General features: G+C 44.1%; 14 non-coding genes and 19 pseudogenes across 14 annotated transcripts; all 33 read left to right on the forward strand.

The window, feature by feature from the left end:
• Positions 1-305: 305 nt before the first annotated feature.
• LOC140018940 (5S ribosomal RNA) lies at positions 306-423 on the forward strand (annotated as a pseudogene).
• A 924-nt stretch (positions 424-1,347) lies between these two features.
• On the forward strand, positions 1,348-1,465 carry LOC140018941 (5S ribosomal RNA; annotated as a pseudogene).
• A 924-nt stretch (positions 1,466-2,389) lies between these two features.
• LOC140020700 (5S ribosomal RNA) lies at positions 2,390-2,507 on the forward strand (annotated as a pseudogene).
• A 927-nt stretch (positions 2,508-3,434) lies between these two features.
• LOC140017600 (5S ribosomal RNA) lies at positions 3,435-3,553 on the forward strand. Its single transcript, XR_011823908.1, has one exon. It is a non-coding gene; the product is annotated as a 5S ribosomal RNA (ribosomal RNA).
• Positions 3,554-3,964: 411 nt separating this feature from the next.
• On the forward strand, positions 3,965-4,082 carry LOC140019768 (5S ribosomal RNA; annotated as a pseudogene).
• Positions 4,083-5,008: 926 nt separating this feature from the next.
• LOC140017601 (5S ribosomal RNA) lies at positions 5,009-5,127 on the forward strand. Its single transcript, XR_011823909.1, has one exon. It is a non-coding gene; the product is annotated as a 5S ribosomal RNA (ribosomal RNA).
• A 411-nt stretch (positions 5,128-5,538) lies between these two features.
• LOC140018942 (5S ribosomal RNA) lies at positions 5,539-5,656 on the forward strand (annotated as a pseudogene).
• Positions 5,657-6,582: 926 nt separating this feature from the next.
• LOC140017806 (5S ribosomal RNA) lies at positions 6,583-6,701 on the forward strand. Its single transcript, XR_011824112.1, has one exon. It is a non-coding gene; the product is annotated as a 5S ribosomal RNA (ribosomal RNA).
• Positions 6,702-7,112: 411 nt separating this feature from the next.
• LOC140018943 (5S ribosomal RNA) lies at positions 7,113-7,230 on the forward strand (annotated as a pseudogene).
• Positions 7,231-8,154: 924 nt separating this feature from the next.
• LOC140020701 (5S ribosomal RNA) lies at positions 8,155-8,272 on the forward strand (annotated as a pseudogene).
• A 927-nt stretch (positions 8,273-9,199) lies between these two features.
• Positions 9,200-9,318, forward strand: LOC140017602 (5S ribosomal RNA). Its single transcript, XR_011823910.1, has one exon. It is a non-coding gene; the product is annotated as a 5S ribosomal RNA (ribosomal RNA).
• A 411-nt stretch (positions 9,319-9,729) lies between these two features.
• On the forward strand, positions 9,730-9,847 carry LOC140019769 (5S ribosomal RNA; annotated as a pseudogene).
• Positions 9,848-10,773: 926 nt separating this feature from the next.
• On the forward strand, positions 10,774-10,892 carry LOC140017604 (5S ribosomal RNA). Its single transcript, XR_011823912.1, has one exon. It is a non-coding gene; the product is annotated as a 5S ribosomal RNA (ribosomal RNA).
• A 411-nt stretch (positions 10,893-11,303) lies between these two features.
• Positions 11,304-11,421, forward strand: LOC140018944 (5S ribosomal RNA; annotated as a pseudogene).
• A 926-nt stretch (positions 11,422-12,347) lies between these two features.
• Positions 12,348-12,466, forward strand: LOC140017605 (5S ribosomal RNA). Its single transcript, XR_011823913.1, has one exon. It is a non-coding gene; the product is annotated as a 5S ribosomal RNA (ribosomal RNA).
• Positions 12,467-12,877: 411 nt separating this feature from the next.
• On the forward strand, positions 12,878-12,995 carry LOC140019770 (5S ribosomal RNA; annotated as a pseudogene).
• Positions 12,996-13,921: 926 nt separating this feature from the next.
• LOC140017606 (5S ribosomal RNA) lies at positions 13,922-14,040 on the forward strand. Its single transcript, XR_011823914.1, has one exon. It is a non-coding gene; the product is annotated as a 5S ribosomal RNA (ribosomal RNA).
• A 411-nt stretch (positions 14,041-14,451) lies between these two features.
• Positions 14,452-14,569, forward strand: LOC140018946 (5S ribosomal RNA; annotated as a pseudogene).
• A 926-nt stretch (positions 14,570-15,495) lies between these two features.
• Positions 15,496-15,614, forward strand: LOC140017968 (5S ribosomal RNA). The gene has a single exon (XR_011824273.1). It is a non-coding gene; the product is annotated as a 5S ribosomal RNA (ribosomal RNA).
• A 411-nt stretch (positions 15,615-16,025) lies between these two features.
• On the forward strand, positions 16,026-16,143 carry LOC140018947 (5S ribosomal RNA; annotated as a pseudogene).
• A 924-nt stretch (positions 16,144-17,067) lies between these two features.
• Positions 17,068-17,185, forward strand: LOC140018948 (5S ribosomal RNA; annotated as a pseudogene).
• Positions 17,186-18,111: 926 nt separating this feature from the next.
• Positions 18,112-18,230, forward strand: LOC140017807 (5S ribosomal RNA). The gene has a single exon (XR_011824113.1). It is a non-coding gene; the product is annotated as a 5S ribosomal RNA (ribosomal RNA).
• Positions 18,231-18,641: 411 nt separating this feature from the next.
• On the forward strand, positions 18,642-18,759 carry LOC140018949 (5S ribosomal RNA; annotated as a pseudogene).
• Positions 18,760-19,683: 924 nt separating this feature from the next.
• LOC140018950 (5S ribosomal RNA) lies at positions 19,684-19,801 on the forward strand (annotated as a pseudogene).
• Positions 19,802-20,726: 925 nt separating this feature from the next.
• LOC140017808 (5S ribosomal RNA) lies at positions 20,727-20,845 on the forward strand. Its single transcript, XR_011824114.1, has one exon. It is a non-coding gene; the product is annotated as a 5S ribosomal RNA (ribosomal RNA).
• Positions 20,846-21,256: 411 nt separating this feature from the next.
• On the forward strand, positions 21,257-21,374 carry LOC140018952 (5S ribosomal RNA; annotated as a pseudogene).
• Positions 21,375-22,298: 924 nt separating this feature from the next.
• On the forward strand, positions 22,299-22,416 carry LOC140018953 (5S ribosomal RNA; annotated as a pseudogene).
• Positions 22,417-23,340: 924 nt separating this feature from the next.
• On the forward strand, positions 23,341-23,458 carry LOC140018954 (5S ribosomal RNA; annotated as a pseudogene).
• Positions 23,459-24,386: 928 nt separating this feature from the next.
• Positions 24,387-24,505, forward strand: LOC140017165 (5S ribosomal RNA). Its single transcript, XR_011823478.1, has one exon. It is a non-coding gene; the product is annotated as a 5S ribosomal RNA (ribosomal RNA).
• A 413-nt stretch (positions 24,506-24,918) lies between these two features.
• On the forward strand, positions 24,919-25,037 carry LOC140018078 (5S ribosomal RNA). Its single transcript, XR_011824381.1, has one exon. It is a non-coding gene; the product is annotated as a 5S ribosomal RNA (ribosomal RNA).
• Positions 25,038-25,450: 413 nt separating this feature from the next.
• Positions 25,451-25,568, forward strand: LOC140018026 (5S ribosomal RNA). Its single transcript, XR_011824328.1, has one exon. It is a non-coding gene; the product is annotated as a 5S ribosomal RNA (ribosomal RNA).
• Positions 25,569-25,979: 411 nt separating this feature from the next.
• Positions 25,980-26,097, forward strand: LOC140018467 (5S ribosomal RNA; annotated as a pseudogene).
• Positions 26,098-27,024: 927 nt separating this feature from the next.
• On the forward strand, positions 27,025-27,143 carry LOC140017809 (5S ribosomal RNA). The gene has a single exon (XR_011824115.1). It is a non-coding gene; the product is annotated as a 5S ribosomal RNA (ribosomal RNA).
• The last annotated feature ends 353 nt before the right edge of the window (positions 27,144-27,496 follow it).

Raw genomic sequence — 27,496 nt, forward strand, 5'->3', positions numbered from 1 at the left:
AGGCGGATCTGAAGGCGCGAGACAAGTCAGGAACGGTGCGGCTGGATCGAAGCCCGGATCGTCGGTCAAAGTTGTCGGCGCAAATGTATAAGCGCAAGCGTGAAGGATCACTTTCAGGATAATTGAGAGTTGTGCGACGAGGGAAAAAAAAGGTGCAAAGCAACAAGAAAAAAATATAAAAGTAAATAAATAAAAGGATGAGAGGAAATTCATGAACTGACGCTTAGAATGAATTCGGGTCCAGAAAAGCCAAACTGCTTCACAGGACGTGGCAGTTTAAAAGAATAAAGCGAAAGGAACATGGCGGGTGCGATCATACCAGCACTAATGCACCGGATCCCATCAGAACTCCGAAGTTAAGCGTGCTTGGGCGACAGTAGTACTAGGATGGGTGACCCTAGGCCTGTCAACGGGTCGGGTCTAGACCCGGATCCGGATCGGATCCCTGAAATTTTTGCGGGTATGGGTACGGATTTAATTCCGTTAACCGGATCCGGATCCGTTTTTTCAAACAAAAAAACGGGTCGAATACGGAATATAGTATTCCGACCCGTATTAGACCCGGATCCGGATATAAATGATTTAATAATTTATAAAAAAAATATATTATCAATATAATTTGATTAGGATGATGTATTTGAGTAAAATCAACTTGATTTATTTTCTTATTTGGTTTTTTCTTTGCATTAGCTAGAAATTTGTTTACAAATATATCTTTTTCTCTTTTTGTTAGAAATTATAAATTTTGGCAAATTTGTTCGGGTAGACCCGACCCGGATCCGAGACTCGCCGGGTCCGGATCCGGAACACAGAATAAAAGACCCGTCGGGTAAACGGGTCGGATCCGGGTCCGGGTCCGGAATAATGAATTCCGGCCCGGACCCGGCCCGTTGACACCCCTAGGTGACCCCCTGGGAAATCCTCGTGTTGCACCCCTCCCTTTTTTGTTTCGAAATCCAAATTTCCCCTTCGTTCTTTATGCTGTAGTAATTTAGCTCCGTCGGAACGATTGCTTTTTATTTTGCTTCTCATCGAAGCATGAAGGCGGATCTGAAGGCGCGAGACAAGTCAGGAACGGTACGGCTGGATCGAAGCCCGGATCGTCGGTCAAAGTTGTCGGCGCAAATGTATAAGCGCAAGCGTGAAGGATCACTTTCAGGATAATTGAGAGTTGTGCGACGAGGGAAAAAAAAGGTGCAAAGCAACAAGAAAAAAATATAAAAGTAAATAAATAAAAGGATGAGAGGAAATTCATGAACTGATGCTTAGAATGAATTCGGGTCCAGAAAAGCCAAACTGCTTCACAGGACGTGGCAGTTTAAAAGAATAAAGCGAAAGGAACATGGCGGGTGCGATCATACCAGCACTAATGCACCGGATCCCATCAGAACTCCGAAGTTAAGCGTGCTTGGGCGACAGTAGTACTAGGATGGGTGACCCTAGGCCTGTCAACGGGTCGGGTCTAGACCCGGATCCGGATCGGATCCCTGAAATTTTTGCGGGTATGGATACGGATTTAATTCCGTTAACCGGATCCGGATCCGTTTTTTCAAACAAAAAAACGGGTCGAATACGGAATATAGTATTCCGACCCGTATTAGACCCGGATCCGGATATAAATGATTTAATAATTTATAAAAAAAATATATTATCAATATAATTTGATTAGGATGATGTATTTGAGTAAAATCAATTTGATTTATTTTCTTATTTGGTTTTTTCTTTGCATTAGCTAGAAATTTGTTTACAAATATATCTTTTTCTCTTTTTGTTAGAAATTATAAATTTTGGCAAATTTGTTCGGGTAGACCCGACCCGGATCCGAGACTCGCCGGGTCCGGATCCGGAACACAGAATAAAAGACCCGTCGGGTAAACGGGTCGGATCCGGGTCCGGGTCCGGAATAATGAATTCCGGCCCGGACCCGGCCCGTTGACACCCCTAGGTGACCCCCTGGGAAATATTCGTGTTGCACCCCTCCCTTTTTTGTTTCGAAATCCAAATTTCCCCTTCGTTCTTTATGCTGTAGTAATTTAGCTCCGTCGGAACGATTGCTTTTTATTTTGCTTCTCATCGAAGCATGAAGGCGGATCTGAAGGCGCGAGACAAGTCAGGAACGGTACGGCTGGATCGAAGCCCGGATCGTCGGTCAAAGTTGTCGGCGCAAATGTATAAGCGCAAGCGTGAAGGATCAATTTCAGGATAATTGAGAGTTGGGCGACGAGGGAAAAAAAAGGTGCAAAGCAACAAGAAAAAAATATAAAAGTAAATAAATAAAAGGATGAGAAGAAATTCATGAATTGACGCTTAGAATGAATTCGGGTCCAGAAAAGCCAAACTGCTTCACAGGACGTGGCAGTTTAAAAGAATAAAGCGAAAGGAACATGGCGGGTGCGATCATACCAGCACTAATGCACCGGATCCCATCAGAACTTCGAAGTTAAGCGTGCTTGGGCGACAGTATTACTAGGATGGGTGACCCTAGGCCGGTCAACGGGTCGGGTCTACACCCGGATCCGGATCGGATCCCTGAAATTTTTGCGGGTATAGGTAGGGATTTAATTCCGTTATCCGGATCCGGATCCGTTTTTTCAAACAAAAAAACGGGTCGAATACGGAATATAGTATTCCGACCCGTATTAGACCCGGATCCGGATATAAATGATTTAATAATTTATAAAAAATATATATTATCAATATAATTTGATTAGGATGATGTATTTGAGTAAAATCAATTTGATTTATTTTCTTATTTGGTTTTTTCTTTGCATTAGTTAGAAATTAGTTTACAAATATATCTTTTTCTATTTTTTGTTAGAAATTATAAATTTTGGCAAATTTGTTCGGGTAGACCCGACCCGGATCCGAGACTCGCCGGGTCCGGATCCGGAACACCGAATAAAAGACCCGTCGGGTAAACGGGTCGGATCCGGGTCCGGGTCCAGAATAATGAATTCCGGCCCGGACCCGGCCCGTTGACACCCCTAGGTGACCCCCTGGGAAATCCTCGTGTTGCACCCCTCCCTTTTTTGTTTCGAAATCCAAATTTCCCCTTCGTTCTTTATGCTGTAGTAATTTAGCTCCGTCGGAACGATTGCTTTATATTTTGCTTCTCATCGAAGCATGAAGGCGGATCTGAAGGCGCGAGACAAGTCAGGAACGGTACGGCTGGATCGAAGCCCGGATCGTCGGTCAAAGTTGTCGGCGCAAATGTATAAGCGCAAGCGTGAAGGATCAATTTCAGGATAATTGAGAGTTGCGCGACGAGGGAAAAAAAAATGGTGCAAATCAACAAGAAAAAAATTTAAAAGTAAATAAATAAAAGGATGAGGGGAAATTCTTGAATTGACGCTTAAAATGAATTCGGGTCCAGAAAAGCAACACTGCTTCACAGGACGGGACAGTTTAAAAGAATAAAGCGAAAGGAACATGGCGGGTGCGATCATACCAGCACTAATGCACCAGATCCCATCAGAACTCCGAAGTTAAGCGTGCTTGGGCGAGAGTAGTACTAGGATGGGTGACCCCCTGGGAAGTTCTCGTGTTGCACCCCTCCCTTTTTTGTTTCGAAATCCAAATTTCCCCTTCGTTCTTTATGCTGTAGTAATTTAGCTCCGTCGGAACGATTGCTTTATATTTTGCTTCTTATCGAAGCATGAAGGCGAATCTGAAGGCGCGAGACAAGTCAGGAACGGTACGGCTGGATCGAAGCCCGGATCGTCGGTCAAAGTTGTCGGCGCAAATGTATAAGCGCAAGCGTGAAGGATCAATTTCAGGATAATTGAGAGGTGGGCGACGAGGGAAAAAAAAGGTGCAAAGCAACAAGAAAAAAAAATAAAAGTAAATAAATAAAAGGATGAGAAGAAATTCATGAATTGACGCTTAGAATGAATTCGGGTCCAGAAAAGCCAAACTGCTTCACAGGACGTGGCAGTTTAAAAGAATAAAGCGAAAGGAACATGGCGGGTGCGATCATACCAGCACTAATGCACCGGATCCCATCAGAACTTCGAAGTTAAGCGTGCTTGGGCGACAGTAGTACTAGGATGGGTGACCCTAGGCCGGTCAACGGGTCGGGTCTACACCCGGATCCGGATCGGATCCCTGAAATTTTTGCGGGTATAGGTAGGGATTTAATTCCGTTATCCGGATCCGGATCCGTTTTTTCAAAAAAAAAAACGGGTCGAATACGGAATATAGTATTCCGACCCGTATTAGACCCGGATCCGGATATAAATGATTTAATAATTTATAAAAAATATATATTATCAATATAATTTGATTAGGATGATGTATTTGAGTAAAATCAATTTGATTTATTTTCTTATTTGGTTTTTTCTTTGCATTAGCTAGAAATTTGTTTACAAATATATCTTTTTCTCTTTTTGTTAGAAATTATAAATTTTGGCAAATTTGTTCGGGTAGACCCGACCCGGATCCGAGACTCGCCGGGTCCGGATCCGGAACACAGAATAAAAGACCCGTCGGGTAAACGGGTCGGATCCGGGTCCGGGTCCGGAATAATGAATTCCGGCCCGGACCCGGCCCGTTGACACCCCTAGGTGACCCCCTGGGAAATCCTCGTGTTGCACCCCTCCCTTTTTTGTTTCGAAATCCAAATTTCCCCTTCGTTCTTTATGCTGTAGTAATTTAGCTCCGTCGGAACGATTGCTTTATATTTTGCTTCTCATCGAAGCATGAAGGCGGATCTGAAGGCGCGAGACAAGTCAGGAACGGTACGGCTGGATCGAAGCCCGGATCGTCGGTCAAAGTTGTCGGCGCAAATGTATAAGCGCAAGCGTGAAGGATCAATTTCAGGATAATTGAGAGTTGCGCGACGAGGGAAAAAAAAATGGTGCAAATCAACAAGAAAAAAATTTAAAAGTAAATAAATAAAAGGATGAGGGGAAATTCTTGAATTGACGCTTAAAATGAATTCGGGTCCAGAAAAGCCACACTGCTTCACAGGACGGGGCAGTTTAAAAGAATAAAGCGAAAGGAACATGGCGGGTGCGATCATACCAGCACTAATGCACCAGATCCCATCAGAACTCCGAAGTTAAGCGTGCTTGGGCGAGAGTAGTACTAGGATGGGTGACCCCCTGGGAAGTTCTCGTGTTGCACCCCTCCCTTTTTTGTTTCGAAATCCAAATTTCCCCTTCGTTCTTTATGCTGTAGTAATTTAGCTCCGTCGGAACGATTGCTTTATATTTTGCTTCTTATCGAAGCATGAATGCGGATCTGAATGCGCGAGACAAGTCAGGAACGGTACGGCTGGATCGAAGCCCGGATCGTCGGTCAAAGTTGTCGGCGCAAATGTATAAGCGCAAGCGTGAAGGATCACTTTCAGGATAATTGAGAGTTGTGCGACGAGGGAAAAAAAAGGTGCAAAGCAACAAGAAAAAAATATAAAAGTAAATAAATAAAAGGATGAGAGGAAATTCATGAACTGACGCTTAGAATGAATTCGGGTCCAGAAAAGCCAAACTGCTTCACAGGACGTGGCAGTTTAAAAGAATAAAGCGAAAGGAACATGGCGGGTGCGATCATACCAGCACTAATGCACCGGATCCCATCAGAACTCCGAAGTTAAGCGTGCTTGGGCGACAGTAGTACTAGGATGGGTGACCCTAGGCCTGTCAACGGGTCGGGTCTAGACCCGGATCCGGATCGGATCCCTGAAATTTTTGCGGGTATGGGTACGGATTTAATTCCGTTAACCGGATCCGGATCCGTTTTTTCAAACAAAAAAACGGGTCGAATACGGAATATAGTATTCCGACCCGTATTAGACCCGGATCCGGATATAAATGATTTAATAATTTATAAAAAAAATATATTATCAATATAATTTGATTAGGATGATGTATTTGAGTAAAATCAATTTGATTTATTTTCTTATTTGGTTTTTTCTTTGCATTAGCTAGAAATTTGTTTACAAATATATCTTTTTCTCTTTTTGTTAGAAATTATAAATTTTGGCAAATTTGTTCGGGTAGACCCGACCCGGATCCGAGACTCGCCGGGTCCGGATCCGGAACACAGAATAAAAGACCCGTCGGGTAAACGGGTCGGATCCGGGTCCGGGTCCGGAATAATGAATTCCGGCCCGGACCCGGCCCGTTGACACCCCTAGGTGACCCCCTGGGAAATATTCGTGTTGCACCCCTCCCTTTTTTGTTTCGAAATCCAAATTTCCCCTTCGTTCTTTATGCTGTAGTAATTTAGCTCCGTCGGAACGATTGCTTTTTATTTTGCTTCTCATCGAAGCATGAAGGCGGATCTGAAGGCGCGAGACAAGTCAGGAACGGTACGGCTGGATCGAAGCCCGGATCGTCGGTCAAAGTTGTCGGCGCAAATGTATAAGCGCAAGCGTGAAGGATCAATTTCAGGATAATTGAGAGTTGCGCGACGAGGGAAAAAAAAATGGTGCAAATCAACAAGAAAAAAATGTAAAAGTAAATAAATAAAAGGATGAGGGGAAATTCTTGAATTGACGCTTAAAATGAATTGGGGTCCATAAAAGCCACACTGCTTCACAGGACGGGGCAGTTTAAAAGAATAAAGCGAAAGGAACATGGCGGGTGCGATCATACCAGCACTAATGCACCGGATCCCATCAGAACTCCGAAGTTAAGCGTGCTTGGGCGAGAGTAGTACAAGGATGGGTGACCCCCTGGGAAGTCCTCGTGTTGCACCCCTCCCTTTTTTGTTTCGAAATCCAAATTTCCCCTTCGTTCTTTATGCTGTAGTAATTTAGCTCCGTCGGAACGATTGCTTTATATTTTGCTTCTTATCGAAGCATGAAGGCGGATCTGAAGGCGCGAGACAAGTCAGGAACGGTGCGGCTGGATCGAAGCCCGGATCGTCGGTCAAAGTTGTCGGCGCAAATGTATAAGCGCAAGCGTGAAGGATCACTTTCAGGATAATTGAGAGTTGTGCGACGAGGGAAAAAAAAGGTGCAAAGCAACAAGAAAAAAATATAAAAGTAAATAAATAAAAGGATGAGAGGAAATTCATGAACTGACGCTTAGAATGAATTCGGGTCCAGAAAAGCCAAACTGCTTCACAGGACGTGGCAGTTTAAAAGAATAAAGCGAAAGGAACATGGCGGGTGCGATCATACCAGCACTAATGCACCGGATCCCATCAGAACTCCGAAGTTAAGCGTGCTTGGGCGACAGTAGTACTAGGATGGGTGACCCTAGGCCTGTCAACGGGTCGGGTCTAGACCCGGATCCGGATCGGATCCCTGAAATTTTTGCGGGTATGGGTACGGATTTAATTCCGTTAACCGGATCCGGATCCGTTTTTTCAAACAAAAAAACGGGTCGAATACGGAATATAGTATTCCGACCCGTATTAGACCCGGATCCGGATATAAATGATTTAATAATTTATAAAAAAAATATATTATCAATATAATTTGATTAGGATGATGTATTTGAGTAAAATCAACTTGATTTATTTTCTTATTTGGTTTTTTCTTTGCATTAGCTAGAAATTTGTTTACAAATATATCTTTTTCTCTTTTTGTTAGAAATTATAAATTTTGGCAAATTTGTTCGGGTAGACCCGACCCGGATCCGAGACTCGCCGGGTCCGGATCCGGAACACAGAATAAAAGACCCGTCGGGTAAACGGGTCGGATCCGGGTCCGGGTCCGGAATAATGAATTCCGGCCCGGACCCGGCCCGTTGACACCCCTAGGTGACCCCCTGGGAAATCCTCGTGTTGCACCCCTCCCTTTTTTGTTTCGAAATCCAAATTTCCCCTTCGTTCTTTATGCTGTAGTAATTTAGCTCCGTCGGAACGATTGCTTTTTATTTTGCTTCTCATCGAAGCATGAAGGCGGATCTGAAGGCGCGAGACAAGTCAGGAACGGTACGGCTGGATCGAAGCCCGGATCGTCGGTCAAAGTTGTCGGCGCAAATGTATAAGCGCAAGCGTGAAGGATCAATTTCAGGATAATTGAGAGTTGGGCGACGAGGGAAAAAAAAGGTGCAAAGCAACAAGAAAAAAATATAAAAGTAAATAAATAAAAGGATGAGAAGAAATTCATGAATTGACGCTTAGAATGAATTCGGGTCCAGAAAAGCCAAACTGCTTCACAGGACGTGGCAGTTTAAAAGAATAAAGCGAAAGGAACATGGCGGGTGCGATCATACCAGCACTAATGCACCGGATCCCATCAGAACTTCGAAGTTAAGCGTGCTTGGGCGACAGTATTACTAGGATGGGTGACCCTAGGCCGGTCAACGGGTCGGGTCTACACCCGGATCCGGATCGGATCCCTGAAATTTTTGCGGGTATAGGTAGGGATTTAATTCCGTTATCCGGATCCGGATCCGTTTTTTCAAACAAAAAAACGGGTCGAATACGGAATATAGTATTCCGACCCGTATTAGACCCGGATCCGGATATAAATGATTTAATAATTTATAAAAAATATATATTATCAATATAATTTGATTAGGATGATGTATTTGAGTAAAATCAATTTGATTTATTTTCTTATTTGGTTTTTTCTTTGCATTAGTTAGAAATTAGTTTACAAATATATCTTTTTCTATTTTTTGTTAGAAATTATAAATTTTGGCAAACTTGTTCGGGTAGACCCGACCCGGATCCGAGACTCGCCGGGTCCGGATCCGGAACACCGAATAAAAGACCCGTCGGGTAAACGGGTCGGATCCGGGTCCGGGTCCAGAATAATGAATTCCGGCCCGGACCCGGCCCGTTGACACCCCTAGGTGACCCCCTGGGAAATCCTCGTGTTGCACCCCTCCCTTTTTTGTTTCGAAATCCAAATTTCCCCTTCGTTCTTTATGCTGTAGTAATTTAGCTCCGTCGGAACGATTGCTTTATATTTTGCTTCTCATCGAAGCATGAAGGCGGATCTGAAGGCGCGAGACAAGTCAGGAACGGTACGGCTGGATCGAAGCCCGGATCGTCGGTCAAAGTTGTCGGCGCAAATGTATAAGCGCAAGCGTGAAGGATCAATTTCAGGATAATTGAGAGTTGCGCGACGAGGGAAAAAAAAATGGTGCAAATCAACAAGAAAAAAATTTAAAAGTAAATAAATAAAAGGATGAGGGGAAATTCTTGAATTGACGCTTAAAATGAATTCGGGTCCAGAAAAGCAACACTGCTTCACAGGACGGGACAGTTTAAAAGAATAAAGCGAAAGGAACATGGCGGGTGCGATCATACCAGCACTAATGCACCAGATCCCATCAGAACTCCGAAGTTAAGCGTGCTTGGGCGAGAGTAGTACTAGGATGGGTGACCCCCTGGGAAGTTCTCGTGTTGCACCCCTCCCTTTTTTGTTTCGAAATCCAAATTTCCCCTTCGTTCTTTATGCTGTAGTAATTTAGCTCCGTCGGAACGATTGCTTTATATTTTGCTTCTTATCGAAGCATGAAGGCGAATCTGAAGGCGCGAGACAAGTCAGGAACGGTACGGCTGGATCGAAGCCCGGATCGTCGGTCAAAGTTGTCGGCGCAAATGTATAAGCGCAAGCGTGAAGGATCAATTTCAGGATAATTGAGAGGTGGGCGACGAGGGAAAAAAAAGGTGCAAAGCAACAAGAAAAAAAAATAAAAGTAAATAAATAAAAGGATGAGAAGAAATTCATGAATTGACGCTTAGAATGAATTCGGGTCCAGAAAAGCCAAACTGCTTCACAGGACGTGGCAGTTTAAAAGAATAAAGCGAAAGGAACATGGCGGGTGCGATCATACCAGCACTAATGCACCGGATCCCATCAGAACTTCGAAGTTAAGCGTGCTTGGGCGACAGTAGTACTAGGATGGGTGACCCTAGGCCGGTCAACGGGTCGGGTCTACACCCGGATCCGGATCGGATCCCTGAAATTTTTGCGGGTATAGGTAGGGATTTAATTCCGTTATCCGGATCCGGATCCGTTTTTTCAAACAAAAAAACGGGTCGAATACGGAATATAGTATTCCGACCCGTATTAGACCCGGATCCGGATATAAATGATTTAATAATTTATAAAAAATATATATTATCAATATAATTTGATTAGGATGATGTATTTGAGTAAAATCAATTTGATTTATTTTCTTATTTGGTTTTTTCTTTGCATTAGCTAGAAATTTGTTTACAAATATATCTTTTTCTCTTTTTGTTAGAAATTATAAATTTTGGCAAATTTGTTCGGGTAGACCCGACCCGGATCCGAGACTCGCCGGGTCCGGATCCGGAACACAGAATAAAAGACCCGTCGGGTAAACGGGTCGGATCCGGGTCCGGGTCCGGAATAATGAATTCCGGCCCGGACCCGGCCCGTTGACACCCCTAGGTGACCCCCTGGGAAATCCTCGTGTTGCACCCCTCCCTTTTTTGTTTCGAAATCCAAATTTCCCCTTCGTTCTTTATGCTGTAGTAATTTAGCTCCGTCGGAACGATTGCTTTATATTTTGCTTCTCATCGAAGCATGAAGGCGGATCTGAAGGCGCGAGACAAGTCAGGAACGGTACGGCTGGATCGAAGCCCGGATCGTCGGTCAAAGTTGTCGGCGCAAATGTATAAGCGCAAGCGTGAAGGATCAATTTCAGGATAATTGAGAGTTGCGCGACGAGGGAAAAAAAAATGGTGCAAATCAACAAGAAAAAAATTTAAAAGTAAATAAATAAAAGGATGAGGGGAAATTCTTGAATTGACGCTTAAAATGAATTCGGGTCCAGAAAAGCCACACTGCTTCACAGGACGGGGCAGTTTAAAAGAATAAAGCGAAAGGAACATGGCGGGTGCGATCATACCAGCACTAATGCACCAGATCCCATCAGAACTCCGAAGTTAAGCGTGCTTGGGCGAGAGTAGTACTAGGATGGGTGACCCCCTGGGAAGTTCTCGTGTTGCACCCCTCCCTTTTTTGTTTCGAAATCCAAATTTCCCCTTCGTTCTTTATGCTGTAGTAATTTAGCTCCGTCGGAACGATTGCTTTATATTTTGCTTCTTATCGAAGCATGAATGCGGATCTGAATGCGCGAGACAAGTCAGGAACGGTACGGCTGGATCGAAGCCCGGATCGTCGGTCAAAGTTGTCGGCGCAAATGTATAAGCGCAAGCGTGAAGGATCACTTTCAGGATAATTGAGAGTTGTGCGACGAGGGAAAAAAAAGGTGCAAAGCAACAAGAAAAAAATATAAAAGTAAATAAATAAAAGGATGAGAGGAAATTCATGAACTGACGCTTAGAATGAATTCGGGTCCAGAAAAGCCAAACTGCTTCACAGGACGTGGCAGTTTAAAAGAATAAAGCGAAAGGAACATGGCGGGTGCGATCATACCAGCACTAATGCACCGGATCCCATCAGAACTCCGAAGTTAAGCGTGCTTGGGCGACAGTAGTACTAGGATGGGTGACCCTAGGCCTGTCAACGGGTCGGGTCTAGACCCGGATCCGGATCGGATCCCTGAAATTTTTGCGGGTATGGGTACGGATTTAATTCCGTTAACCGGATCCGGATCCGTTTTTTCAAACAAAAAAACGGGTCGAATACGGAATATAGTATTCCGACCCGTATTAGACCCGGATCCGGATATAAATGATTTAATAATTTATAAAAAAAATATATTATCAATATAATTTGATTAGGATGATGTATTTGAGTAAAATCAATTTGATTTATTTTCTTATTTGGTTTTTTCTTTGCATTAGCTAGAAATTTGTTTACAAATATATCTTTTTCTCTTTTTGTTAGAAATTATAAATTTTGGCAAATTTGTTCGGGTAGACCCGACCCGGATCCGAGACTCGCCGGGTCCGGATCCGGAACACAGAATAAAAGACCCGTCGGGTAAACGGGTCGGATCCGGGTCCGGGTCCGGAATAATGAATTCCGGCCCGGACCCGGCCCGTTGACACCCCTAGGTGACCCCCTGGGAAATCCTCGTGTTGCACCCCTCCCTTTTTTGTTTCGAAATCCAAATTTCCCCTTCGTTCTTTATGCTGTAGTAATTTAGCTCCGTCGGAACGATTGCTTTATATTTTGCTTCTCATCGAAGCATGAAGGCGGATCTGAAGGCGCGAGACAAGTCAGGAACGGTACGGCTGGATCGAAGCCCGGATCGTCGGTCAAAGTTGTCGGCGCAAATGTATAAGCGCAAGCGTGAAGGATCAATTTCAGGATAATTGAGAGTTGCGCGACGAGGGAAAAAAAAATGGTGCAAATCAACAAGAAAAAAATTTAAAAGTAAATAAATAAAAGGATGAGGGGAAATTCTTGAATTGACGCTTAAAATGAATTCGGGTCCAGAAAAGCAACACTGCTTCACAGGACGGGACAGTTTAAAAGAATAAAGCGAAAGGAACATGGCGGGTGCGATCATACCAGCACTAATGCACCAGATCCCATCAGAACTCCGAAGTTAAGCGTGCTTGGGCGAGAGTAGTACTAGGATGGGTGACCCCCTGGGAAGTTCTCGTGTTGCACCCCTCCCTTTTTTGTTTCGAAATCCAAATTTCCCCTTCGTTCTTTATGCTGTAGTAATTTAGCTCCGTCGGAACGATTGCTTTATATTTTGCTTCTTATCGAAGCATGAAGGCGAATCTGAAGGCGCGAGACAAGTCAGGAACGGTACGGCTGGATCGAAGCCCGGATCGTCGGTCAAAGTTGTCGGCGCAAATGTATAAGCGCAAGCGTGAAGGATCAATTTCAGGATAATTGAGAGGTGGGCGACGAGGGAAAAAAAAGGTGCAAAGCAACAAGAAAAAAAAATAAAAGTAAATAAATAAAAGGATGAGAAGAAATTCATGAATTGACGCTTAGAATGAATTCGGGTCCAGAAAAGCCAAACTGCTTCACAGGACGTGGCAGTTTAAAAGAATAAAGCGAAAGGAACATGGCGGGTGCGATCATACCAGCACTAATGCACCGGATCCCATCAGAACTTCGAAGTTAAGCGTGCTTGGGCGACAGTAGTACTAGGATGGGTGACCCTAGGCCGGTCAACGGGTCGGGTCTACACCCGGATCCGGATCGGATCCCTGAAATTTTTGCGGGTATAGGTAGGGATTTAATTCCGTTATCCGGATCCGGATCCGTTTTTTCAAACAAAAAAACGGGTCGAATACGGAATATAGTATTCCGACCCGTATTAGACCCGGATCCGGATATAAATGATTTAATAATTTATAAAAAATATATATTATCAATATAATTTGATTAGGATGATGTATTTGAGTAAAATCAATTTGATTTATTTTCTTATTTGGTTTTTTCTTTGCATTAGCTAGAAATTTGTTTACAAATATATCTTTTTCTCTTTTTGTTAGAAATTATAAATTTTGGCAAATTTGTTCGGGTAGACCCGACCCGGATCCGAGACTCGCCGGGTCCGGATCCGGAACACAGAATAAAAGACCCGTCGGGTAAACGGGTCGGATCCGGGTCCGGGTCCGGAATAATGAATTCCGGCCCGGACCCGGCCCGTTGACACCCCTAGGTGACCCCCTGGGAAATCCTCGTGTTGCACCCCTCCCTTTTTTGTTTCGAAATCCAAATTTCCCCTTCGTTCTTTATGCTGTAGTAATTTAGCTCCGTCGGAACGATTGCTTTATATTTTGCTTCTCATCGAAGCATGAAGGCGGATCTGAAGGCGCGAGACAAGTCAGGAACGGTACGGCTGGATCGAAGCCCGGATCGTCGGTCAAAGTTGTCGGCGCAAATGTATAAGCGCAAGCGTGAAGGATCAATTTCAGGATAATTGAGAGTTGCGCGACGAGGGAAAAAAAAATGGTGCAAATCAACAAGAAAAAAATTTAAAAGTAAATAAATAAAAGGATGAGGGGAAATTCTTGAATTGACGCTTAAAATGAATTCGGGTCCAGAAAAGCCACACTGCTTCACAGGACGGGGCAGTTTAAAAGAATAAAGCGAAAGGAACATGGCGGGTGCGATCATACCAGCACTAATGCACCAGATCCCATCAGAACTCCGAAGTTAAGCGTGCTTGGGCGAGAGTAGTACTAGGATGGGTGACCCCCTGGGAAGTTCTCGTGTTGCACCCCTCCCTTTTTTGTTTCGAAATCCAAATTTCCCCTTCGTTCTTTATGCTGTAGTAATTTAGCTCCGTCGGAACGATTGCTTTATATTTTGCTTCTTATCGAAGCATGAATGCGGATCTGAATGCGCGAGACAAGTCAGGAACGGTACGGCTGGATCGAAGCCCGGATCGTCGGTCAAAGTTGTCGGCGCAAATGTATAAGCGCAAGCGTGAAGGATCACTTTCAGGATAATTGAGAGTTGTGCGACGAGGGAAAAAAAAGGTGCAAAGCAACAAGAAAAAAATATAAAAGTAAATAAATAAAAGGATGAGAGGAAATTCATGAACTGACGCTTAGAATGAATTCGGGTCCAGAAAAGCCAAACTGCTTCACAGGACGTGGCAGTTTAAAAGAATAAAGCGAAAGGAACATGGCGGGTGCGATCATACCAGCACTAATGCACCGGATCCCATCAGAACTCCGAAGTTAAGCGTGCTTGGGCGACAGTAGTACTAGGATGGGTGACCCTAGGCCTGTCAACGGGTCGGGTCTAGACCCGGATCCGGATCGGATCCCTGAAATTTTTGCGGGTATGGGTACGGATTTAATTCCGTTAACCGGATCCGGATCCGTTTTTTCAAACAAAAAAACGGGTCGAATACGGAATATAGTATTCCGACCCGTATTAGACCCGGATCCGGATATAAATGATTTAATAATTTATAAAAAAAATATATTATCAATATAATTTGATTAGGATGATGTATTTGAGTAAAATCAATTTGATTTATTTTCTTATTTGGTTTTTTCTTTGCATTAGCTAGAAATTTGTTTACAAATATATCTTTTTCTCTTTTTGTTAGAAATTATAAATTTTGGCAAATTTGTTCGGGTAGACCCGACCCGGATCCGAGACTCGCCGGGTCCGGATCCGGAACACAGAATAAAAGACCCGTCGGGTAAACGGGTCGGATCCGGGTCCGGGTCCGGAATAATGAATTCCGGCCCGGACCCGGCCCGTTGACACCCCTAGGTGACCCCCTGGGAAATATTCGTGTTGCACCCCTCCCTTTTTTGTTTCGAAATCCAAATTTCCCCTTCGTTCTTTATGCTGTAGTAATTTAGCTCCGTCGGAACGATTGCTTTTTATTTTGCTTCTCATCGAAGCATGAAGGCGGATCTGAAGGCGCGAGACAAGTCAGGAACGGTACGGCTGGATCGAAGCCCGGATCGTCGGTCAAAGTTGTCGGCGCAAATGTATAAGCGCAAGCGTGAAGGATCAATTTCAGGATAATTGAGAGTTGCGCGACGAGGGAAAAAAAAATGGTGCAAATCAACAAGAAAAAAATGTAAAAGTAAATAAATAAAAGGATGAGGGGAAATTCTTGAATTGACGCTTAAAATGAATTGGGGTCCATAAAAGCCACACTGCTTCACAGGACGGGGCAGTTTAAAAGAATAAAGCGAAAGGAACATGGCGGGTGCGATCATACCAGCACTAATGTACCGGATCCCATCAGAACTCCGAAGTTAAGCGTGCTTGGGCGAGAGTAGTACAAGGATGGGTGACCCCCTGGGAAGTCCTCGTGTTGCACCCCTCCCTTTTTTGTTTCGAAATCCAAATTTCCCCTTCGTTCTTTATGCTGTAGTAATTTAGCTCCGTCGGAACGATTGCTTTATATTTTGCTTCTTATCGAAGCATGAAGGCGGATCTGAAGGCGCGAGACAAGTCAGGAACGGTGCGGCTGGATCGAAGCCCGGATCGTCGGTCAAAGTTGTCGGCGCAAATGTATAAGCGCAAGCGTGAAGGATCACTTTCAGGATAATTGAGAGTTGTGCGACGAGGGAAAAAAAAGGTGCAAAGCAACAAGAAAAAAATATAAAAGTAAATAAATAAAAGGATGAGAGGAAATTCATGAACTGACGCTTAGAATGAATTCGGGTCCAGAAAAGCCAAACTGCTTCACAGGACGTGGCAGTTTAAAAGAATAAAGCGAAAGGAACATGGCGGGTGCGATCATACCAGCACTAATGCACCGGATCCCATCAGAACTCCGAAGTTAAGCGTGCTTGGGCGACAGTAGTACTAGGATGGGTGACCCTAGGCCTGTCAACGGGTCGGGTCTAGACCCGGATCCGGATCGGATCCCTGAAATTTTTGCGGGTATGGGTACGGATTTAATTCCGTTAACCGGATCCGGATCCGTTTTTTCAAACAAAAAAACGGGTCGAATACGGAATATAGTATTCCGACCCGTATTAGACCCGGATCCGGATATAAATGATTTAATAATTTATAAAAAAAATATATTATCAATATAATTTGATTAGGATGATGTATTTGAGTAAAATCAACTTGATTTATTTTCTTATTTGGTTTTTTCTTTGCATTAGCTAGAAATTTGTTTACAAATATATCTTTTTCTCTTTTTGTTAGAAATTATAAATTTTGGCAAATTTGTTCGGGTAGACCCGACCCGGATCCGAGACTCGCCGGGTCCGGATCCGGAACACAGAATAAAAGACCCGTCGGGTAAACGGGTCGGATCCGGGTCCGGGTCCGGAATAATGAATTCCGGCCCGGACCCGGCCCGTTGACACCCCTAGGTGACCCCCTGGGAAATCCTCGTGTTGCACCCCTCCCTTTTTTGTTTCGAAATCCAAATTTCCCCTTCGTTCTTTATGCTGTAGTAATTTAGCTCCGTCGGAACGATTGCTTTTTATTTTGCTTCTCATCGAAGCATGAAGGCGGATCTGAAGGCGCGAGACAAGTCAGGAACGGTACGGCTGGATCGAAGCCCGGATCGTCGGTCAAAGTTGTCGGCGCAAATGTATAAGCGCAAGCGTGAAGGATCACTTTCAGGATAATTGAGAGTTGTGCGACGAGGGAAAAAAAAGGTGCAAAGCAACAAGAAAAAAATATAAAAGTAAATAAATAAAAGGATGAGAGGAAATTCATGAACTGATGCTTAGAATGAATTCGGGTCCAGAAAAGCCAAACTGCTTCACAGGACGTGGCAGTTTAAAAGAATAAAGCGAAAGGAACATGGCGGGTGCGATCATACCAGCACTAATGCACCGGATCCCATCAGAACTCCGAAGTTAAGCGTGCTTGGGCGACAGTAGTACTAGGATGGGTGACCCTAGGCCTGTCAACGGGTCGGGTCTAGACCCGGATCCGGATCGGATCCCTGAAATTTTTGCGGGTATGGATACGGATTTAATTCCGTTAACCGGATCCGGATCCGTTTTTTCAAACAAAAAAACGGGTCGAATACGGAATATAGTATTCCGACCCGTATTAGACCCGGATCCGGATATAAATGATTTAATAATTTATAAAAAAAATATATTATCAATATAATTTGATTAGGATGATGTATTTGAGTAAAATCAATTTGATTTATTTTCTTATTTGGTTTTTTCTTTGCATTAGCTAGAAATTTGTTTACAAATATATCTTTTTCTCTTTTTGTTAGAAATTATAAATTTTGGCAAATTTGTTCGGGTAGACCCGACCCGGATCCGAGACTCGCCGGGTCCGGATCCGGAACACAGAATAAAAGACCCGTCGGGTAAACGGGTCGGATCCGGGTCCGTGTCCGGAATAATGAATTCCGGCCCGGACCCGGCCCGTTGACACCCCTAGGTGACCCCCTGGGAAATATTCGTGTTGCACCCCTCCCTTTTTTGTTTCGAAATCCAAATTTCCCCTTCGTTCTTTATGCTGTAGTAATTTAGCTCCGTCGGAACGATTGCTTTTTATTTTGCTTCTCATCGAAGCATGAAGGCGGATCTGAAGGCGCGAGACAAGTCAGGAACGGTACGGCTGGATCGAAGCCCGGATCGTCGGTCAAAGTTGTCGGCGCAAATGTATAAGCGCAAGCGTGAAGGATCAATTTCAGGATAATTGAGAGTTGCGCGACGAGGGAAAAAAAAATGGTGCAAATCAACAAGAAAAAAATGTAAAAGTAAATAAATAAAAGGATGAGGGGAAATTCTTGAATTGACGCTTAAAATGAATTGGGGTCCATAAAAGCCACACTGCTTCACAGGACGGGGCAGTTTAAAAGAATAAAGCGAAAGGAACATGGCGGGTGCGATCATACCAGCACTAATGCACCGGATCCCATCAGAACTCCGAAGTTAAGCGTGCTTGGGCGAGAGTAGTACAAGGATGGGTGACCCCCTGGGAAGTCCTCGTGTTGCACCCCTCCCTTTTTTGTTTCGAAATCCAAATTTCCCCTTCGTTCTTTATGCTGTAGTAATTTAGCTCCGTCGGAACGATTGCTTTATATTTTGCTTCTTATCGAAGCATGAAGGCGGATCTGAAGGCGCGAGACAAGTCAGGAACGGTGCGGCTGGATCGAAGCCCGGATCGTCGGTCAAAGTTGTCGGCGCAAATGTATAAGCGCAAGCGTGAAGGATCACTTTCAGGATAATTGAGAGTTGTGCGACGAGGGAAAAAAAAGGTGCAAAGCAACAAGAAAAAAATATAAAAGTAAATAAATAAAAGGATGAGAGGAAATTCATGAACTGACGCTTAGAATGAATTCGGGTCCAGAAAAGCCAAACTGCTTCACAGGACGTGGCAGTTTAAAAGAATAAAGCGAAAGGAACATGGCGGGTGCGATCATACCAGCACTAATGCACCGGATCCCATCAGAACTCCGAAGTTAAGCGTGCTTGGGCGACAGTAGTACTAGGATGGGTGACCCTAGGCCTGTCAACGGGTCGGGTCTAGACCCGGATCCGGATCGGATCCCTGAAATTTTTCCGGGTATGGGTACGGATTTAATTCCGTTAACCGGATCCGGATCCGTTTTTTCAAACAAAAAAACGGGTCGAATACGGAATATAGTATTCCGACCCGTATTAGACCCGGATCCGGATATAAATGATTTAATAATTTATAAAAAAAATATATTATCAATATAATTTGATTAGGATGATGTATTTGAGTAAAATCAACTTGATTTATTTTCTTATTTGGTTTTTTCTTTGCATTAGCTAGAAATTTGTTTACAAATATATCTTTTTCTCTTTTTGTTAGAAATTATAAATTTTGGCAAATTTGTTCGGGTAGACCCGACCCGGATCCGAGACTCGCCGGGTCCGGATCCGGAACACAGAATAAAAGACCCGTCGGGTAAACGGGTCGGATCCGGGTCCGGGTCCGGAATAATGAATTCCGGCCCGGACCCGGCCCGTTGACACCCCTAGGTGACCCCCTGGGAAATCCTCGTGTTGCACCCCTCCCTTTTTTGTTTCGAAATCCAAATTTCCCCTTCGTTCTTTATGCTGTAGTAATTTAGCTCCGTCGGAACGATTGCTTTTTATTTTGCTTCTCATCGAAGCATGAAGGCGGATCTGAAGGCGCGAGACAAGTCAGGAACGGTACGGCTGGATCGAAGCCCGGATCGTCGGTCAAAGTTGTCGGCGCAAATGTATAAGCGCAAGCGTGAAGGATCACTTTCAGGATAATTGAGAGTTGTGCGACGAGGGAAAAAAAAGGTGCAAAGCAACAAGAAAAAAATATAAAAGTAAATAAATAAAAGGATGAGAGGAAATTCATGAACTGATGCTTAGAATGAATTCGGGTCCAGAAAAGCCAAACTGCTTCACAGGACGTGGCAGTTTAAAAGAATAAAGCGAAAGGAACATGGCGGGTGCGATCATACCAGCACTAATGCACCGGATCCCATCAGAACTCCGAAGTTAAGCGTGCTTGGGCGACAGTAGTACTAGGATGGGTGACCCTAGGCCTGTCAACGGGTCGGGTCTAGACCCGGATCCGGATCGGATCCCTGAAATTTTTGCGGGTATGGATACGGATTTAATTCCGTTAACCGGATCCGGATCCGTTTTTTCAAACAAAAAAACGGGTCGAATACGGAATTTAGTATTCCGACCCGTATTAGACCCGGATCCGGATATAAATGATTTAATAATTTATAAAAAAAATATATTATCAATATAATTTGATTAGGATGATGTATTTGAGTAAAATCAATTTGATTTATTTTCTTATTTGGTTTTTTCTTTGCATTAGCTAGAAATTTGTTTACAAATATATCTTTTTCTCTTTTTGTTAGAAATTATAAATTTTGGCAAATTTGTTCGGGTAGACCCGACCCGGATCCGAGACTCGCCGGGTCCGGATCCGGAACACAGAATAAAAGACCCGTCGGTAAACGGGTCGGATCCGGGTCCGGGTCCGGAATAATGAATTCCGGCCCGGACCCGGCCCGTTGACACCCCTAGGTGACCCCCTGGGAAATATTCGTGTTGCACCCCTCCCTTTTTTGTTTCGAAATCCAAATTTCCCCTTCGTTCTTTATGCTGTAGTAATTTAGCTCCGTCGGAACGATTGCTTTTTATTTTGCTTCTCATCGAAGCATGAAGGCGGATCTGAAGGCGCGAGACAAGTCAGGAACGGTACGGCTGGATCGAAGCCCGGATCGTCGGTCAAAGTTGTCGGCGCAAATGTATAAGCGCAAGCGTGAAGGATCAATTTCAGGATAATTGAGAGTTGCGCGACGAGGGAAAAAAAAATGGTGCAAATCAACAAGAAAAAAATGTAAAAGTAAATAAATAAAAGGATGAGGGGAAATTCTTGAATTGACGCTTAAAATGAATTGGGGTCCATAAAAGCCACACTGCTTCACAGGACGGGGCAGTTTAAAAGAATAAAGCGAAAGGAACATGGCGGGTGCGATCATACCAGCACTAATGCACCGGATCCCATCAGAACTCCGAAGTTAAGCGTGCTTGGGCGAGAGTAGTACAAGGATGGGTGACCCCCTGGGAAGTCCTCGTGTTGCACCCCTCCCTTTTTTGTTTCGAAATCCAAATTTCCCCTTCGTTCTTTATGCTGTAGTAATTTAGCTCCGTCGGAACGATTGCTTTATATTTTGCTTCTTATCGAAGCATGAAGGCGGATCTGAAGGCGCGAGACAAGTCAGGAACGGTGCGGCTGGATCGAAGCCCGGATCGTCGGTCAAAGTTGTCGGCGCAAATGTATAAGCGCAAGCGTGAAGGATCACTTTCAGGATAATTGAGAGTTGTGCGACGAGGGAAAAAAAAGGTGCAAAGCAACAAGAAAAAAATATAAAAGTAAATAAATAAAAGGATGAGAGGAAATTCATGAACTGACGCTTAGAATGAATTCGGGTCCAGAAAAGCCAAACTGCTTCACAGGACGTGGCAGTTTAAAAGAATAAAGCGAAAGGAACATGGCGGGTGCGATCATACCAGCACTAATGCACCGGATCCCATCAGAACTCCGAAGTTAAGCGTGCTTGGGCGACAGTAGTACTAGGATGGGTGACCCTAGGCCTGTCAACGGGTCGGGTCTAGACCCGGATCCGGATCGGATCCCTGAAATTTTTCCGGGTATGGGTACGGATTTAATTCCGTTAACCGGATCCGGATCCGTTTTTTCAAACAAAAAAACGGGTCGAATACGGAATATAGTATTCCGACCCGTATTAGACCCGGATCCGGATATAAATGATTTAATAATTTATCAAAAAAATATATTATCAATATAATTTGATTAGGATGATGTATTTGAGTAAAATCAACTTGATTTATTTTCTTATTTGGTTTTTTCTTTGCATTAGCTAGAAATTTGTTTACAAATATATCTTTTTCTCTTTTTGTTAGAAATTATAAATTTTGGCAAATTTGTTCGGGTAGACCCGACCCGGATCCGAGACTCGCCGGGTCCGGATCCGGAACACAGAATAAAAGACCCGTCGGGTAAACGGGTCGGATCCGGGTCCGGGTCCGGAATAATGAATTCCGGCCCGGACCCGGCCCGTTGACACCCCTAGGTGACCCCCTGGGAAATCCTCGTGTTGCACCCCTCCCTTTTTTGTTTCGAAATCCAAATTTCCCCTTCGTTCTTTATGCTGTAGTAATTTAGCTCCGTCGGAACGATTGCTTTTTATTTTGCTTCTCATCGAAGCATGAAGGCGGATCTGAAGGCGCGAGACAAGTCAGGAACGGTACGGCTGGATCGAAGCCCGGATCGTCGGTCAAAGTTGTCGGCGCAAATGTATAAGCGCAAGCGTGAAGGATCACTTTCAGGATAATTGAGAGTTGTGCGACGAGGGAAAAAAAAGGTGCAAAGCAACAAGAAAAAAATATAAAAGTAAATAAATAAAAGGATGAGAGGAAATTCATGAACTGATGCTTAGAATGAATTCGGGTCCAGAAAAGCCAAACTGCTTCACAGGACGTGGCAGTTTAAAAGAATAAAGCGAAAGGAACATGGCGGGTGCGATCATACCAGCACTAATGCACCGGATCCCATCAGAACTCCGAAGTTAAGCGTGCTTGGGCGACAGTAGTACTAGGATGGGTGACCCTAGGCCTGTCAACGGGTCGGGTCTAGACCCGGATCCGGATCGGATCCCTGAAATTTTTGCGGGTATGGATACGGATTTAATTCCGTTAACCGGATCCGGATCCATTTTTTCAAACAAAAAAACGGGTCGAATACGGAATATAGTATTCCGACCCGTATTAGACCCGGATCCGGATATAAATGATTTAATAATTTATAAAAAAAATATATTATCAATATAATTTGATTAGGATGATGTATTTGAGTAAAATCAATTTGATTTATTTTCTTATTTGGTTTTTTCTTTGCATTAGCTAGAAATTTGTTTACAAATATATCTTTTTCTCTTTTTGTTAGAAATTATAAATTTTGGCAAATTTGTTCGGGTAGACCCGACCCGGATCCGAGACTCGCCGGGTCCGGATCCGGAACACAGAATAAAAGACCCGTCGGGTAAACGGGTCGGATCCGGGTCCGGGTCCGGAATAATGAATTCCGGCCCGGACCCGGCCCGTTGACACCCCTAGGTGACCCCCTGGGAAATCTTCGTGTTGCACCCCTCCCTTTTTTGTTTCGAAATCCAAATTTCCCCTTCGTTCTTTATGCTGTAGTAATTTAGCTCCGTCGGAACGATTGCTTTTTATTTTGCTTCTCATCGAAGCATGAAGGCGGATCTGAAGGCGCGAGACAAGTCAGGAACGGTACGGCTGGATCGAAGCCCGGATCGTCGGTCAAAGTTGTCGGCGCAAATGTATAAGCGCAAGCGTGAAGGATCACTTTCAGGATAATTGAGAGTTGTGCGACGAGGGAAAAAAAAGGTGCAAAGCAACAAGAAAAAAATATAAAAGTAAATAAATAAAAGGATGAGAGGAAATTCATGAACTGACGCTTAGAATGAATTCGGGTCCAGAAAAGCCAAACTGCTTCACAGGACGTGGCAGTTTAAAAGAATAAAGCGAAAGGAACATGGCGGGTGCGATCATACCAGCACTAATGCACCGGATCCCATCAGAACTCCGAAGTTAAGCGTGCTTGGGCGACAGTAGTACTAGGATGGGTGACCCTAGGCCTGTCAACGGGTCGGGTCTAGACCCGGATCCGGATCGGATCCCTAAAATTTTTGCGGGTATGGGTAGGGATTTAATTCCGTTATCCGGATCCGGATCCGTTTTTTCAAACAAAAAAACGGGTCGGATACGGAATATAGTATTCCGACCCGTATTAGACCCGGATCCGGATATAAATGATTTAATAATTTATAAAAAATATATATTATCAATATAATTTGATTAGGATGATGTATTTGAGTAAAATCAATTTGATTTATTTTCTTATTTGGTTTTTTCTTTGCATTAGTTAGAAATTAGTTTACAAATATATCTTTTTCTCTTTTTTGTTAGAAATTATAAATTTTGGCAAATTTGTTCGGGTAGACCCGACCCGGATCCGAGACTCGCCGGGTCCGGATCCGAAACACCGAATAAAAGACCCGTCGGGTAAACGGGTCGGATCCGGGTCCGGGTCCAGAATAATGAATTCCGGCCCGGTCCCGGCACGTTGACACCCCTAGGTGACCCCCTGGGAAATCCTCGTGTTGCACCCCTCCCTTTTTTGTTTCGAAATCCAAATTTCCCCTTCGTTCTTTATGCTGTAGTAATTTAGCTCCGTCGGAACGATTGCTTTATATTTTGCTTCTCATCGAAGCATGAAGGCGGATCTGAAGGCGCGAGACAAGTCAGGAACGGTACGGCTGGATCGAAGCCCGGATCGTCGGTCAAAGTTGTCGGCGCAAATGTATAAGCGCAAGCGTGAAGGATCAATTTCAGGATAATTGAGAGTTGCGCGACGAGGGAAAAAAAAAATGGTGCAAATCAACAAGAAAAAAATGTAAAAGTAAATAAATAAAAGGATGAGGGGAAATTCTTGAATTGACGCTTAAAATGAATTCGGGTCCAGAAAAGCCACACTGCTTCACAGGACGGGGCAGTTTAAAAGAATAAAGCGAAAGGAACATGGCGGGTGCGATCATACCAGCACTAATGCACCGGATCCCATCAGAACTCCGAAGTTAAGCGTGCTTGGGCGAGAGTAGTACTAGGATGGGTGACCCCCTGGGAAGTCCTCGTGTTGCACCCCTCCCTTTTTTGTTTCGAAATCCAAATTTTCCCTTCGTTCTTTATGCTGTAGTAATTTAGCTCCGTCGGAACGATTGCTTTATATTTTGCTTCTTATCGAAGTATGAAGGCGGATCTGAAGGCGCGAGACAAGTCAGGAACGGTACGGCTGGATCGAAGCCCGGATCGTCGGTCAAAGTTGTCGGCGCAAATGTATAAGCGCAAGCGTGAAGGATCAATTTCAGGATAATTGAGAGTTGCGCGACGAGGGAAAAAAAAATGGTGCAAATCAACAAGAAAAAAATGTAAAAGTAAATAAATAAAAGGATGAGGGGAAATTCTTGAATTGACGCTTAAAATGAATTCGGGTCCAGAAAAGCCAAACTGCTTCACAGGACGTGGCAGTTTAAAAGAATAAAGCGAAAGGAACATGGCGGGTGCGATCATACCAGCACTAATGCACCCGATCCCATCAGAACTCCAAAGTTAAGCGTGCTTGGGCGAGAGTAGTACTAGGATGGGAGACCCCCTGGGAAGTCCTCGTGTTGCACCCCTCCCTTTTTTGTTTCGAAATCCAAATTTTCCCTTCGTTCTTTATGCTGTAGTAATTTAGCTCCGTCGGAACGATTGCTTTATATTTTGCTTCTTATCGAAGTATGAAGGCGGATCTGAAGGCGCGAGACAAGTCAGGAACGGTACGGCTGGATCGAAGCCCGGATCGTCGGTCAATGTTGTCGGCGCAAATGTATAAGCGCAAGCATGAAGGATCAATTTCAGGATAATTGAGAGTTGCGCGACGAGGGAAAAAAAAATGGTGCAAATCAACAAGAAAAAAATGTAAAAGTAAATAAATAAAAGGATGAGGGGAAATTCTTGAATTGACGCTTAAAATGAATTCGGGTCCAGAAAAGCCACACTGCTTCACAGGACGGGGCAGTTTAAAAGAATAAAGCGAAAGGAACATGGCGGGTGCGATCATACCAGCACTAATGCACCAGATCCCATCAGAACTCCGAAGTTAAGCGTGCTTGGGCGAGAGTAGTACTAGGATGGGTGACCCCTGGGAAGTCCTCGTGTTGCACCCCTCCCTTTTTTGTTTCGAAATCCAAATTTCCCCTTCGTTCTTTATGCTGTAGTAATTTAGCTCCGTCGGAACGATTGCTTTATATTTTGCTTCTTATCGAAGCATGAAGGCGGATCTGAAGGCGCGAGACAAGTCAGGAACGGTACGGCTGGATCGAAGCCCGGATCGTCGGTCAAAGTTGTCGGCGCAAATGTATAAGCGCAAGCGTGAAGGATCACTTTCTGGATAATTGAGAGTTGTGCGACGAGGGAAAAAAAAGGTGCAAAGCAACAAGAAAAAAATATAAAAGTAAATAAATAAAAGGATGAGAGGAAATTCATGAACTGACGCTTAGAATGAATTCGGGTCCAGAAAAGCCAAACTGCTTCACAGGACGTGGCAGTTTAAAAGAATAAAGCGAAAGGAACATGGCGGGTGCGATCATACCAGCACTAATGCACCGGATCCCATCAGAACTCCGAAGTTAAGCGTGCTTGGGCGACGGTAGTACTAGGATGGGTGACCCTAGGCCTGTCAACGGGTCGGGTCTAGACCCGGATCCGGATCGGATCCCTGAAATTTTTGCGGGTATGGGTAGGGATTTAATTCCGTTATCCGGATCCGGATCCGTTTTTTCAAACAAAAAAACGGGTCGGATACGGAATATGGTATTCCGACCCGTATTAGACCCGGATCCGGATATAAATGATTTAATAATTTATAAAAAATATATATTATCAATATAATTTGATTAGGATGATGTATTTGAGTAAAATCAATTTGATTTATTTTCTTATTTGGTTTTTTCTTTACATTAGCTAGAAATTTGTTTACAAATATATCTTTTTCTCTTTTTTGTTAGAAATTATAAATTTTGGCAAATTTGTTCGGGTAGACCCGACCCGGATCCGAGACTCGCCGGGTCCGGATCCGGAACACAGAATAAAAGACCCGTCGGGTAAACGGGTCGGATCCGGGTCCGGGTCCGGAATAATGAATTCCGGCCCGGACCCGGCCCGTTGACACCCCTAGGTGACCCCCTGGGAAATCTTCGTGTTGCACCCCTCCCTTTTTTGTTTCGAAATCCAAATTTCCCCTTCGTTCTTTATGCTGTAGTAATTTAGCTCCGTCGGAACGATTGCTTTTTATTTTGCTTCTCATCGAAGCATGAAGGCGGATCTGAAGGCGCGAGACAAGTCAGGAACGGTACGGCTGGATCGAAGCCCGGATCGTCGGTCAAAGTTGTCGGCGCAAATGTATAAGCGCAAGCGTGAAGGATCAATTTCAGGATAATTGAGAGTTGCGCGACGAGGGAAAAAAAAATGGTGCAAATCAACAAGAAAAAAATGTAAAAGTAAATAAATAAAAGGATGAGGGGAAATTCTTGAATTGACGCTTAAAATGAATTGGGGTCCATAAAAGCCACACTGCTTCACAGGACGGGGCAGTTTAAAAGAATAAAGCGAAAGGAACATGGCGGGTGCGATCATACCAGCACTAATGCACCGGATCCCATCAGAACTCCGAAGTTAAGCGTGCTTGGGCGAGAGTAGTACAAGGATGGGTGACCCCCTGGGAAGTCCTCGTGTTGCACCCCTCCCTTTTTTGTTTCGAAATCCAAATTTCCCCTTCGTTCTTTATGCTGTAGTAATTTAGCTCCGTCGGAACGATTGCTTTATATTTTGCTTCTTATCGAAGCATGAAGGCGGATCTGAAGGCGCGAGACAAGTCAGGAACGGTGCGGCTGGATCGAAGCCCGGATCGTCGGTCAAAGTTGTCGGCGCAAATGTATAAGCGCAAGCGTGAAGGATCACTTTCAGGATAATTGAGAGTTGTGCGACGAGGGAAAAAAAAGGTGCAAAGCAACAAGAAAAAAATATAAAAGTAAATAAATAAAAGGATGAGAGGAAATTCATGAACTGACGCTTAGAATGAATTCGGGTCCAGAAA

This window comes from Coffea arabica, chromosome 11c, assembly GCF_036785885.1.
Source record: "Coffea arabica cultivar ET-39 chromosome 11c, Coffea Arabica ET-39 HiFi, whole genome shotgun sequence".
Classification (NCBI taxonomy): Eukaryota; Viridiplantae; Streptophyta; class Magnoliopsida; order Gentianales; family Rubiaceae; genus Coffea; species Coffea arabica.